At 40.3% G+C, this 13,543-nt stretch overlaps 1 long non-coding RNA gene across 1 annotated transcript; it reads left to right on the top strand.

The window, feature by feature from the left end:
* The first annotated feature begins 238 nt into the window (after positions 1-238).
* On the top strand, positions 239-12,505 carry LOC111910128 (uncharacterized). Its single transcript, XR_002856444.3, has 3 exons — positions 239-471; positions 896-924; positions 12,373-12,505. It is a non-coding gene; the product is annotated as an uncharacterized LOC111910128 (long non-coding RNA).
* Positions 12,506-13,543: the final 1,038 nt, after the last annotated feature.

The following is a 13,543-nucleotide window of genomic DNA, read 5'->3' as shown; positions in this document are numbered from 1 at the left end:
TATATATATATATATATAACCAATCAGAATTCAGTAAAAATAATTCATTAATCAAATCAATAAAGATATATTATTAATCTTAGTTATGATTAATTATGGAAAATAATTAAAATCTATAATAACCTTTAAATTAGGAAAATTAGTTTATAAACCTAACTAAAATACAACCTATCGAGCCCTTTATCACTATCCAGGGTCTTCCTTTTTAGTTTTTACCCACATCCGACGCTAAGAAACTTCCATCGACCATCACCACTCCCATCTCTTTCAATGGTTCTTCACTCTCTCTTATATAAGGCTTCAATTTTTCACCTATCTAATTCCATATAATTCAATTTATGTTGAAACTGATAGTTACGAAGGGATTGGAAGAAAAAAAATGTTGGTGGTAGACCCTTCTCATAAGTTGTATACACGTATGAGATTATGGAAATATTTTAATCAATTTGTTGTGGAGCTGCAATTCCCAAGGTTTGTGTATCCATCTTATTATCATGTTATGATTGTGTTTTTGTGATGTATATAAATTGGATTAAATTAATTAAAAGTTGTTCATCGCTTATGTGTAATATTTTTAGTTATTGATTTCTGAATAATCGATAATATTTGCTTTCACAATTTTGTTAATTTGAAATTGTAATTTATTGAGTAATGGATCGACACCGATTTCAAGTTTTTGAGTATTGCTTTGATTTTAATAGGTTTATTTCCCGTCGACCACTTTTCTTACATCACCATCGGCCATTTTTTTTCCATGACCATTTAGATTTCTTGGAATATGTAGAAAATGCTATTTTCTTATTTTCCTATCTACGATGTAGTTTTATTTTCAATCTCTTTTTGTTTCTTACGTCTCATATTTTGACCTTAACTACTTTCTTTATAATTTGTGTAGGTGATTTTGGGCAAGCCATAAATTTAATGGTTAGTGTATATCATATGCAATGGAGTTATTTCTATATAAAATTGCAAAAGCTGTAGTTACTAATATGACTATGTTTGACAACGATCCATAGTTATTTCTACAATTTCATATTATCTTTTATAATGCTTCATGTTATAAGTGTAAATTAACAAGTGAAATACATATAACGGCTAGAGTTTCATATTATTATCAAAAAGAAGTACAAATACAATGAAAAGGAAAGACATAATATATAGACAAGCTAATTAGGGTTTCCTAGCGAAAAGACCCAATCATAAAACCCAATACAAAATAAAGCCTAAAATCTTATTAGGCTAACATTTCCCTTCAAACTCACAATGCAACAGCAATAAGCATTGAGAGTTTGTCAGACAGAAAATGGAATCGAGGAGCAGTCAACGACTTCGTAAGAATATCAGCAATCTGCAAAGAGGAAGGAACATAAGAGAGATAGTGCCCTTCTAGAGATGATGACGTGTGAAATGACAACCAATCTCAATGTGCTTTGTGCGCTCATGAAACACCAAATTCTTGGCAATCATTATCGAACTCTCGTTATCATAGTACAAAGGGGTAGGCTGAGAGATGTGAACGCCCATATCTGCAAGAAGCCATCTCAACCAAATAATCTCACAAGTGGTGATAGTCATGGCTCGATACTCAGATTCTGTAGAAGATCGAGAATCAACATCTTGTTTCTTGCTTTTCCATGATATCAATGAATCTCCAAGAAAAACACAATACCCAGTAGTGGACTTACGATCATAAATATCACTATCCCAATTTGCATCACTATAGGCACGCAACTCAAGAGAGGATGAAGAATGAAACATAAGAGTGCGGAACTGAGTACCACGTAAATATCTCAAAATACGAAGAACAGCTCCCCAATGAACAGTAGTAGGAGCAGTGACAATCTGGCTAACACATGAACTGCATGAGCAATATCCGGTCTAGTGACAGTCAGGTAAACCAAACTCCCAACAATGGTACGATAAAGACTTGGATCTGATAATGGGACACCATCAGTTGGAGAGTACTTTGCATTACTCTCTATAGGTGTATCAACTGTTCGATTATCCGTGAGTCGTGCACGTTCAAACAAATCTGAAATATACTTCGTTTGAGATAAAAGAAAACCCTTTGGAGATTGAGCAACTTCAATCCCCAAGAAATAACGAAGTAATCCCAAGTCTTTTATAGCAAAACGGTGAGCCAAATCACGCTTTAAAGACTCTATACCATCATGATCATCACCAGTAATAATCATGTCATCGACATATAAGGAAAGAATAATCCGACCTGCATTCGTACATCGAATAAATAGAGCCGAACCATGGTTACTTGGTTGAAAACCAAGAGAAGTAATCACCGTAAAAAATTTCTCAAACCAAGCATGAGGGGCCTTTTTGCGGCCATATAGAGCCTTCCTAAGTCGACAAACTTCACCTGGTCGGTGAGCAATACCAGGGGAGGAGACATGTATACTTCTTCATGAAGATCACCATTCAAGACAGCATCCATTTGATAAATCTTCCATTGGCGAATGGAAGAAACTGCAATCAAGGTGCGAACAGTCGTTATTTTTGCAACAGGAGCAAACGTCTCCTTATAATCCATACCATACTTTTGCGCGTACCCTTTCGCAACAAGTCTGGCTTTATAATGCTCAACGGATCCATCAGACTTTGTTTTGATTTTATAAACCCAACAACAACCAATCGTGTGTTTTCCAGGTGGAAGCGTAACCAGATCCCATGTATGAGTCTGATAAAGAGCTGCAAGTTCCTCAGCCATAGCGGTCTGCCAAAGGGGATCAGAAATGGCCTTTTTATAGGATGTTGGCTTAGAGAGACGATTGTCATTAGCAATAAAAGAGGTAAAAGCCGGTGAGTAAGAGGAATAGAAAAATTCATGAAGCTTTGTGGTCTTCTTATTACGATAAGGTCTCGATGGAGGGGGTCTTGATGATTTGCAGGCAGAGGATCAACGATAGGTGCTGCATCAGCCACATGTGGTGGATCAGCAGCAAGTGGTGGATCAGTGACATGTGGTGGATCATCAATGTCAATGCTAAACGGATCAATAGTACAGAGCTCCTCTCGATTTGCATCATGTGACTGAACAGGAATGCTATATAATGGAATATGCTCCCAAAAGGTGACATTTCGAGATACATACAGTTTCTGATTTGAAGGATCATAGCACCGATAACCTTTCTGACCAATACCATATCCTAGACAAACACAAAGAGCTGATTTTGAAGACAACTTATCTCTCTCTACATGAGGCTTCAAGACAAAACATGTACACCCAAACACTCGTAATGAAGAATAATCTGGGAGTTGTCCAAACAACATTTCATAAGGAGACTTCTCCGAAGTGTACGCAGTAGGAATGCGATTAATAACATAAGTAGCGGTATGAACAGCTTCTCCCCAAAACATATTGGGAACTTGAGCAGAGAGTAGTAAGGATCTAGCAGTTTCTAGGAGATGTCGATGTTTTCTTTCTGCAACACCATTCTACTGAGGAGTGTCTGTACAAGATGATTGATGTATAGTGCCATCAGATGCCAATAATTGTTTAAAATCATTGGAGGTAAATTCTCCTCCTAGATCACACCGAAAACATTTTATGATAGCAGAGTGTTGAGTCTTGACAATAGCTCTGAATTCACTATATATGGTGAAAAAGTCAGACTTGCACTTCATAAAATAAACCCAAGTATAACGAGTGTAATCATCAATGAAAGAAACATAATAGTTAGCTCCTGACTTGGAGGTTATCGGAGAGGGACCCCACACATCAGAATGCATAATATCAAAGGGAGAAACAGAACGAGTGACACTTTTATTAAACGGTAAAGCAGGAAATTTTCCCAGTTTACAACCACAAGAATCAGAAATATCATCAAATTTTAAAGAGCCTAACACACCAGTGGAAACCAAAAACTGTAAACGAGACGCTGAAACATGTCCCAAACGAGAATGTCAAAGATAAAAAGGAGACGATGAAGGGTTTAAAAGAAAAGACGACAAATCGACACTAGATGCAGCAACATCAGCAACATGTAGCTGCTCCAAGACATAAAGCTCCCCAAGTCTACGACCTATCCCAATCACCCTCCGAGACCAAATGTCCTTTACACAGTAGAATGAATCAGAAAAGAAGACCCAACAACCAGATTTACACAACTGACTAATCGATGCAAGATTCAAAGCAAGTGTAGGAATGGGTGTAGCACTAGCATACATAACAGAGACAGGTGTACGAGAAGATAATGAAGAAAAAGATGAAAAATTTGGTGACATGTGATGAGATGCACCAGAATCCAATATCCACAAGGATGAAGGAATACCTGACGTGTTGGATGAAGACAGACCTAAATGAGACATGTAAGTTGACATGGTAGTTGGATTGGTAGCTAAGAACTGTCTGAACTGCTCAACAATTTGTGGATCCAAGGCTGATGGTGGTGTGACATATGTATCATTCTCAACTGAAGGTGTAGTAGCAGCGTACTGTGGTGGCCTAAAAGATGAAAAAGAGGGACGTGACTGTCTAGAAGACTTGTTTTGCTATGAAGATTGAGAGTGTGCTGGTGATCTTGTTTGTTGTTAGTGTTGATTTCCCTTGCTTGTCAGCAAAGGACAATTTGCCTTCCAATGGTTTTTCTTCTTACAGAAAGCACACTCATCAAATGCAACTCTGGGACGATTTTGGTTTGAAGATTGGGGTCGTTGTGAAAAAGCAAAGACAGCAAGAGTGGCTGTCTTGGGAGCTTTGTCAGCATGGGACTTAATACGAGTTTCTTCAGCAATCAACTCATGAACAACCGAATCAACAGTGGGAAGAGGTGTACGATGCAAGATTGATCCACGCAGACCTTCAAAATCCAAAAATTGCAAATGGTGACAATAAACAGTGCACGTGAACAGTAACAAATGAATAGTGCGATGAACAGTAATCGTTGGGTGAATAGTAACACCGATGAACAGTATCATCGGTGAACAGTAACGCCGATGAACAGTAATCACAATGAACAATAATCGATGAACAGTAACTCCGAGGAACAGTAACCGCGGTGAACAGTATCGCGATGAACAATATCAATGAACAATAACTCCGATGAACAGTAAATTAACAAGTAAAATACATATAACGGCTAGGGTTTCATATTATTATCAAAGAGAAGTACAAATACAATGAAAGGAAAGACATAATATATAGACAAGCTAATTAGGGTTTCCTAGCGAAAATGCCCAATCATAAAACCCAATACAAAAATAAAGCCCAAAATCTTATTAGACTAACAATAAGTTTAATAATATTACAATTTGCTTTGTAATTTGATCTACAAAAGTGAATATATAAATGGATATTTTTGCATATTTTGAATAATGTGTAAGTTATATTGTAGAAAATACAAACGATCCCATGTGCCAATGTAGCACCTGGTTCCTGGTACGTATTCCTTATAATTTAATATTTCTTAAATAATGCATTTTGCCTTGGACTCAGCGAGTTGAAGGACCAACTCTCCGAGTAGGAGCGGGATGAGACGCGGGGTCTAAGCTTTGGACTCGATGAGTAGGCCCTGTTTGGGCAAAAACCCTAACACGGGTGTTTGCACCCTATTTAAACACTCTAACTCGGCCTCCCTTGTCCCTAACATTTCCAGAAGAGCTGTAGTGCGAAACCCTAGCCCCCTTTTGTCCTTGTGGGTGATTTTTGGCCTTGTGAAGGAAGTTTGAAGCTTAAGAGAAGAAAAAGGAGGTGGAAGAGTGCAAGGAGGGGAAGTAGATCCGACATTTACCCTGCAAGAGGCTTCCATTCAGGTAGAAAAGTCCCTACCTTGATCACTAATTCATTAGATCCCCTTTTGTCCCTAATTGGTGGTTTTCAAGCCCTAAAACACCAAACTCCATGTGTTGTGCTCTATGATCCGAAAGGACTTCAGATCTAGACCTTATGGACGTATTAGAAGTATAAAGTCTCTGTGGTTGAAGTGATTGAGGTCCCTATTAAGTGCATGACCTCATGAAGAGCTTGGATTTGCCTTTTAGAGCTTATAGGGCCATGCATGCACGTAAAGTTTGCAACTCTACGTGATAAGCATGCCCTAGGAACATAGATCTATGGTTTGGAAGCGTTGCATGTCTCAGATTTGGTTTGTATGGGAAGTGGGTCGAAGGGACTCGGCGAGTCCCAAAGTGGAACTCGGTGAGTTCTATGAAGATGGTCTTAGACTCGGCGAGTTGGATGAACAACTCGGCGAGTCCTATGAAGATTGCCTGGAACTCGACGAGTTGTTCTTCAAACTCGGTGAGTCATATGAACTGTTACTGAGTAAGAGGGGTTTAAGTGTAGAAGGTCCAACCCTTCGTAGCTGCATGCGGAATTAGCAATTTAACATGTAGCAATGGTCCCAGAAACACAAATCCTCAAGATGGATGCTCTGGTGAGGATTTGGAATCGATTAGGAGATCTGCTCGTGGGACTCAGCGAGTTGTTCTCGGACTCTGCGAGTCGGATCGCAAGTCAGTGCAATCGTCCCAAATACTGAGTTATGGGTGACTCAGTGAGTGGAAAAGGGACTTGATGAGTTAGTACCGGGTTAGTAGGAGAAGGACTCGGCGAGTCCAGTCAACTGGAAGTTGGCTTTGACCAAGGATTTGACCTTGGACCAGGGGTGGGTCAGTCATCTGACCTAAGGGTATTTATGAGTGGCTAATCTATGTTATGGATTTATAGCCGGAGGATTACCGGTGCAGCAGTCAGACGTCTAGCAAGCAGACTTTCAGCAGCTACTTTTCGAGGTGAGTTTCCTTTCAGTAGGAACGGGTCTAAGGCACCAAGGTCGGCCCGTATAGACGATATGATAGTATCGGAGTGTGGGCAGAGCCCGTATCTCATAGCTGAGTTTGATGATGATATATGCTAGTGTGGTAGAATTGTTTATACTCGTTGTCTGTGTGATACTTGTATGTTTTGGTTTAGTAGCTGAGTGTAGGCGAGACCCGTATCTCTCAGATAGCGGAGTGTGGGAGAGGCCCGTATCTCCCAGATAGCGGAGTGTGGGCGAGGCCCGTATCTCCCAGCTAGCGGAGCGTGGGCGAGTCCCGTATCTCCATGAGTGTGGACGAGGCCCGTATCTCCTAGCTATTCATTATATGATTGTATGGTATGTGGTACGATGGGGGAACTCACTAAGCTTCGTGCTTACAGTTTTCAGTTTTGGTTTCAGATACCTCTTCAGCAAAGGGGAAGGAGCTGGCGCGGTAGCGGCACATCATACACACACACTTTGGTTTTCCGCATTATGAGGTGTTCTGGGATTGTGTGTTTATGAAATGATATGATCGGATGATTTTTTACTACAAATATTTTACAAGCTACTTAATTTAAATGAAATTTTTGGGCGTGAAAATTGGGTCGTTACAGCCAACACCAATAGCAAAGTCTTTCCCGAAGATCTTCCCAGATTACCACCTGATAGGCAAGTGGAATTTCGTATAGACTTGTTACCAGGAACAACACCGATAGCAAAGGCACCTTACCGATTAGCACCGATGGAGATGAAGGAGCTTATGACGCAACTTCAGGAGCTGTTGGACAACAGGTTCATTCGACCTAGTTCCTCACCCTAGGGAGCTCCGGTGTTATTCGTGAAGAAAAAGGACGGAAGTATGAGAATGTGTATAGACTACCGAGAGCTAAATAAGGCGACGGTGAAGAACAAGTATCCATTGCCGAGGATTGATGACCTATTCGATCAGCTGCAAGGTTCAAGCTACTTCTCAAAGATCGATCTTAGGTCAGGATATCATCAGCTGAAGGTGAGAGAGCAGGATATTGAGAAGACTGCATTCAAGACAAGATATGGACACTATGAGTTCTTGTTTATGTCATTTGGGCTAACCAATGCTCCTGCAGCATTCATGGATTTGATGAACAGGGTTTGTAAACCATTCCTTGATAAATCCGTGATAGTGTTCATCGACGACATTCTCATCTACTCAAAAAGCCAAGAGGAGTATGGCAAGCATCTACAGGAAGTATTAGAAGTGTTGAAGAAGGAGAAGCTTTTTGCAAAGTTCTCCAAATGCGACTTTTGGATACGGAAAGTCCAATTCTTTGGTCACGTACTTAACCAGGAGGGAATAATGGTTGACCCCGCAAAGATCGAGGCTGTAATGAAGTGGGAACGTCCAAAGAGTCCCACGGAGATTCGAAACTTTCTAGGATTAGCCGGATATTATCGACGATTTATCCAAGGCTTTTCTTCGATAGCTTCTCCATTAACATCTTTGACCTATAAAGGAGCTACGTATACGTGGAGTGAGAAGCACGATGAGGCATTCGAGAAGCTAAAAAAGAAGTTATGTGAAGCACCAATACTTTCTCTACCCGATGGAGTTGAAGACTTTGCGGTTTACAGTGACGCATCTGGAGTCGGGTTGGGTTGTGTTCTAACCCAAAGAGAAAAGGTGATAGCATACGCATCTCGACAATTGAAAGAGCACGAAAAAAACTACCCCACTCATGATCTGGGGTTGGCAGCGGTAGTATTTTCCTTAAAGATATGGAGGCATTACCTCTACGGCACGAAGTGCAAGCTCTTCACTGATCATAAGAGTCTCCAGTATCTCTTTAATCAGAAGGAGTTAAACATGAGGCAACGACGCTGGCTAGAACTACTCAAGGACTACGACTATGAGATACTTTACCACCCAGGTAAAGCAAATATTGTTGCTGATGCTCTCAGTCGGAAAGTCAATCTTGAAAGGAAAAGGCCAAGAGCGTTGAGAATTGAAGTCATCTCGACGATTGTGGAAAGTATCAGGAAAGCTCAGGAAGAAGCTTTAGAAAAGAATGAACGAAAGGAAGAACGTTTGGGCAAAACGTTAGTATTCGAAACAAACAGTCGAGGACTGAAGGTATTCCAAGATCGAATTTGGGTACCTAAGACGGGAGGAATAAGAGATCTTCTAATTGAGGAAGCACACAAGACCATGTACTTGATTCATCTCGGTAGCACTAAAATGTATAGGGACCTAAAACCCTACTACTGGTGGCCGACGATGAAGCTCGATGTTGCGAAATATGTGGCCGAGTGTGTGACATGTGCGAGAGTCAAGGCACAACATCAAAAACCGTATGGGAGTTTAGAACCTTTACCTGTACCCATTGGTAAATGGGAAGACATCACCATGGATTTTGTGACTAAACTGCCCAGGACGAAGAACGGACATGACATGATTTGGGTAGTCGTGGATCGTTTCACCAAGAGTGCACACTTCATAGCAGCCAACGAGAAGTGGTCTATGGATAAGCTCGCAAATGCTTACGTGAAGGAAATTGTAAGACTTCACGGTGTCCCTCTTACGATTGTATCAGATCGTGATAGTCGTTTCACGTCAAGGTTTTGGAGGAGTTTACAAGAGGAATTGGGTACGAAATTATGTTTGAGTACGGCTTACCATCCGCAAACTGATGGTCAGAGTGAAAGAACGATTCAGACATTGGAAGATATGCTGAGAGCATGTACCCTCGAATTCCAAGGGAATTGGGACGAGCACTTACCTCTGGTAGAATTCTCCTACAACAATAGTTTTCACTCGAGCATCAAGATGGCACCTTACCAAGCCTTGTATGGACAGAAGTGTCGTACGCCGTCTTGTTGGCTTGAAGCCGGAGAGAAGCAGTTTATGGGCCCCGAGATAGTCCATGAGACTGCTGAGAAGTTGAAGGTGATTAGGGAAAGGATGTTAGCAGCCCAGGATCATCAGAAGAGCTATGCTGACAAGAAAAGACGACCGATAACCTTCGAAGTTGGGGATTCCATTTTGCTTAAAGTCTCACCGTGGAAGGGACTTATACGATTTGGGAAACGAGGAAAGTTGAGTCCAAAATTTATTGGACCGTTCAAAGTTCTTCAGAGGATTGGGAACCAAGCTTACAAGCTGGAATTGCCCGAAGAACTCAATGGTATTCATAACACCTTCCATGTGTGTTATTTGAGGAAATTCACGGGAGATGTTCCTGACATAATTCCAATCTCAGAGTTAAGGATGGATGAGAATAAGAGGCTGATCGAAGAGCCCGAGGCAATTGTTGACCGTAAGACAAAGAAGTTACAACGCAAGATGGTCGACTTAGTGCTAGTCCGATGGAAACATTCGAATGGGCCGAATCTCACTTGGGAAACAGAGGATGACATGATGAGTCGCTATCCACATCTGTTTGCTGATGCATGATTCCGGGACGGAATCATCCTAAGGGGGAGAGAATTGTAACGCCCGGGTTTCAGGGCTAAGAATTTTTGTCAATGTAATAGTGTAGGTCAACTATTGTAACTCTTTTTGAAGTAATAATGATGAAATATTTGAGTACTATGTGAATTATGTGTGTTTATGTGTTTATTATTTAATTATAAATGTATAATTAATAAAGAATAAAAATAAGCGTCAAAATCAAAGTGTGAGATAAGCCTGATATCTTTATATAAAGTTGTAGTGGTCGAAACAAGGATTCTGGGGATATAAGGAACGCCGAAATCCGAGTTATAACGAAGAAGTTATGACCAGTCGAAGTTTCCCTACAGAACTTGCACGATACCGGAAAGCGTAAATAGTGAATTTACGATAGAGCGAGATTTAGCCTTAGCGATCTAAACAAAAGTCGTAGAATATGTTAAACTAAGAACATCGATAAAAAGAACGCCCAAATCTGACTTCGTATGAAGAAGTTATGATTTTTCGAAGTTTCGGAATAATAGTGTACAGCCCGAAATTCGAATATTAGATCGAGTGATTTTTAGCTGACACGACCTAAACGAGAATCGAAGATCTCGTTGAGAGTAGCGTAACGAGAAAAAGATGGGCGAAAACGGATGTTGGATGAAGAAGTTATGAGGATTTAACAGACCAATCATGCCCCGGCCTGTTAATAATATAAAATTAAAAATCGAGCCAAAATTAGCCGACGGAGTCTAAACGAAAGTTGTAGAGTACGTTCCCACCTTCGCGTGGATATAAATAACGTCGAAAACGGAGCTCGTATGCGAAAGTTACGAATTTTTAAAGTTAGAAAGTGAAATTGCGAAGCTGATGCATGGACTGAAGACGTGGCTTAATCCTGACCGTCGCTTGCTGATCACGGCTCGCTTCGGATGGACAACACGTGGTCCTCGCTTACACCCTGCGTCCGAAGTCAGTACGCCCCGCGTACCCTCGCCCTTATCTCTTCCGGAGTGCAAGACAGCTGGTCCGAGGTGACGCCCTTATCCGAGCCATTACGCCCAGCGTAGGTCCGAGGTACGCCCAGCGTACCGAGGCCTCGCAGGCTATAAAAGGGGGCCAAGAGTTCCGAGTTTTTCACACCAAAATCACTTCTCTCTCTAACTTCTTTCTCTCTCTACAACCCCAAACCACCCCTAAACCCTAGGCAACCTCCCTAGCACTCGAGGGAAACCCCGAGGCTCCCGAAGTCCCGAGAAAAAGGAGTCTTTCGGTTTCGAAACGCTGTTCCAATTAAGTTCCGGTTTTCGATAAAATTCGTTGTAAGTGTGCTACCCTTACGCAATTTTTTATATAGCTTTCAAATAAATATAGGAATGTTATTAGGTCCTTAAAATAATTATTTGGGCTATTATTATGAGTTATATTGAGTGTTATTAACGCTTATATAATAATAATAATAGTCAGACAATTAATTTGTCGCGGTTATCGTTAGACTAAACCCTAGTGGTATCAATTCTAGGTTTTATCGAAGGAAAATCGTTTTGAGAGTATCGAAGCGTTGTCCGAGTGCTGAGTCACCACCTTTCAGGTGAGTGCATAGTTACTTTCAGCTTACACATAGATATGAAGTATTTTATATAAATTACGTGCTATGTGTGCATATTATCTGAATACTTGCTATCTATGCTGGATGAACATTGTTATACATGTTTTCAATGATTTAAACTGTATATGTATTTTATATCTATGAAAATGTTGGGGTAAAACATGGGTAGATGTAATAGGTGATGTGTGATAAAATGATGAGAGGCCTCGATGTTGATGTTGTTGATTCTGTCATCTAGCGGAGTATGGATGACGACCACAGACTCTTCTAGACAATCCAGTGGAACGCTAGCAGGCTCGCAACCTGTAGGTGTTTGTGAACGATGTGTTCACCGGTGTACTCCATCCCCCACATGGTTGCCTTTAGGACATTTATTGTTAAGGAATCCCCTTAGCAGTAGTGTCCGTCCCGATGATGATCCTTAGACTAGGTCCCTTATGATAGGTGTTTAGGGACGTAAAGTGAGGATAACGGGAACGGGTAATCGGGTTATTGTTGATTGATGAAATTAATAAACTTATTTATTGTGGGTTGAAAACCCTATGTGCTCACCAGGCTCCCAAGCCTGACCCGCTCAGTTTTATGTATTACAGGTAGTGGCGCTTGAGCATAGATATGATGTTTGGACGAGGGATTACGGATATAGGCCTGTAGATATGAAATAATGTAGTAAGGCTTATATTGTACTGTTTATGCTTTTGATCTGTACGAACATGACATCCCAATTCTTTTAATGAAATACATTTCTATGGAAATGCTTTTGATAAATCTTTATCATATATTGTTTTGGGACAAATTCCGCAACACTTTTATTTAAAATGTTACTCTTATTTTTAAACAAAGCATAAACAAACCGGTCTTTTCTGGCCGTGATTTTGGAGATGTCACATCTAATCTCATCATTATATCCACAAAAGTGATCAATTACATGTTGATTAACTGACTCGGTAACAAATCGCCACCCAAACTAGCCAGGTTTTCAAATATAATTCACTAGCGACTTTACCCCGCAAGCCGTTGTTCCAATCGAAAAATCTCAATAAATCAGGGTATTTAACCGGAAATGACCAGATTAACATTTAACAAATCACCGGGTTTGTAATAGCACAATGTCACAAAATTCCCATAACACATACTCGGTCTAACAACTCTTTACAAAATATCTCATAAATGTATTTACATAAAACGAGATAAAATATACCTCTGTTGATCCCGTAAATCGATTTACGTACTCTCGTACACTAGTGCGTTACAACGGTAAAGATTTCCCGAAAACACCTCCCGAGCCACTCTCCCGACTGCATGTGACAAAACCACTCAAACTACACCAAAACTTTCATATGTATACTATGATGTGTGCCACACCGTGGTGATTAATAGAATCCGGTTTCGCCACGTATCACCTCCTTCTAACACATGTCTCGGTGACTCTGTTTAACACCACGACATGTCTTGTACACCACCACGTCGTGGTGACCAATATTTGACAGTTTGACTTTGATTTATGTTGACTTTCTCAAAATAACAACGTACTTTCATCTTAACTTCAAACGGCTATAACTTTAATATACGAACTCCATTTTCGTTGATCTTTATATCCATACGTTCTTCTTAAAAAGATCTATCACTTTCTCAACTCCATTTTTCTAAATAGAAAATGTCCAATTTCAAGCAACTCTATGATTTATTTCACTTACTCGTCTCATACCAATTTACATATTTCAAAATAATACTTGTTACGAAGAATAGGTGTTACATACACCA

This window comes from Lactuca sativa, chromosome 5 (genome assembly GCF_002870075.4).
Source record: "Lactuca sativa cultivar Salinas chromosome 5, Lsat_Salinas_v11, whole genome shotgun sequence".
NCBI classification, from domain to species: domain Eukaryota; kingdom Viridiplantae; phylum Streptophyta; class Magnoliopsida; order Asterales; family Asteraceae; genus Lactuca; species Lactuca sativa.
This window is presented reverse-complemented; position numbering and strand designations above follow the sequence as displayed.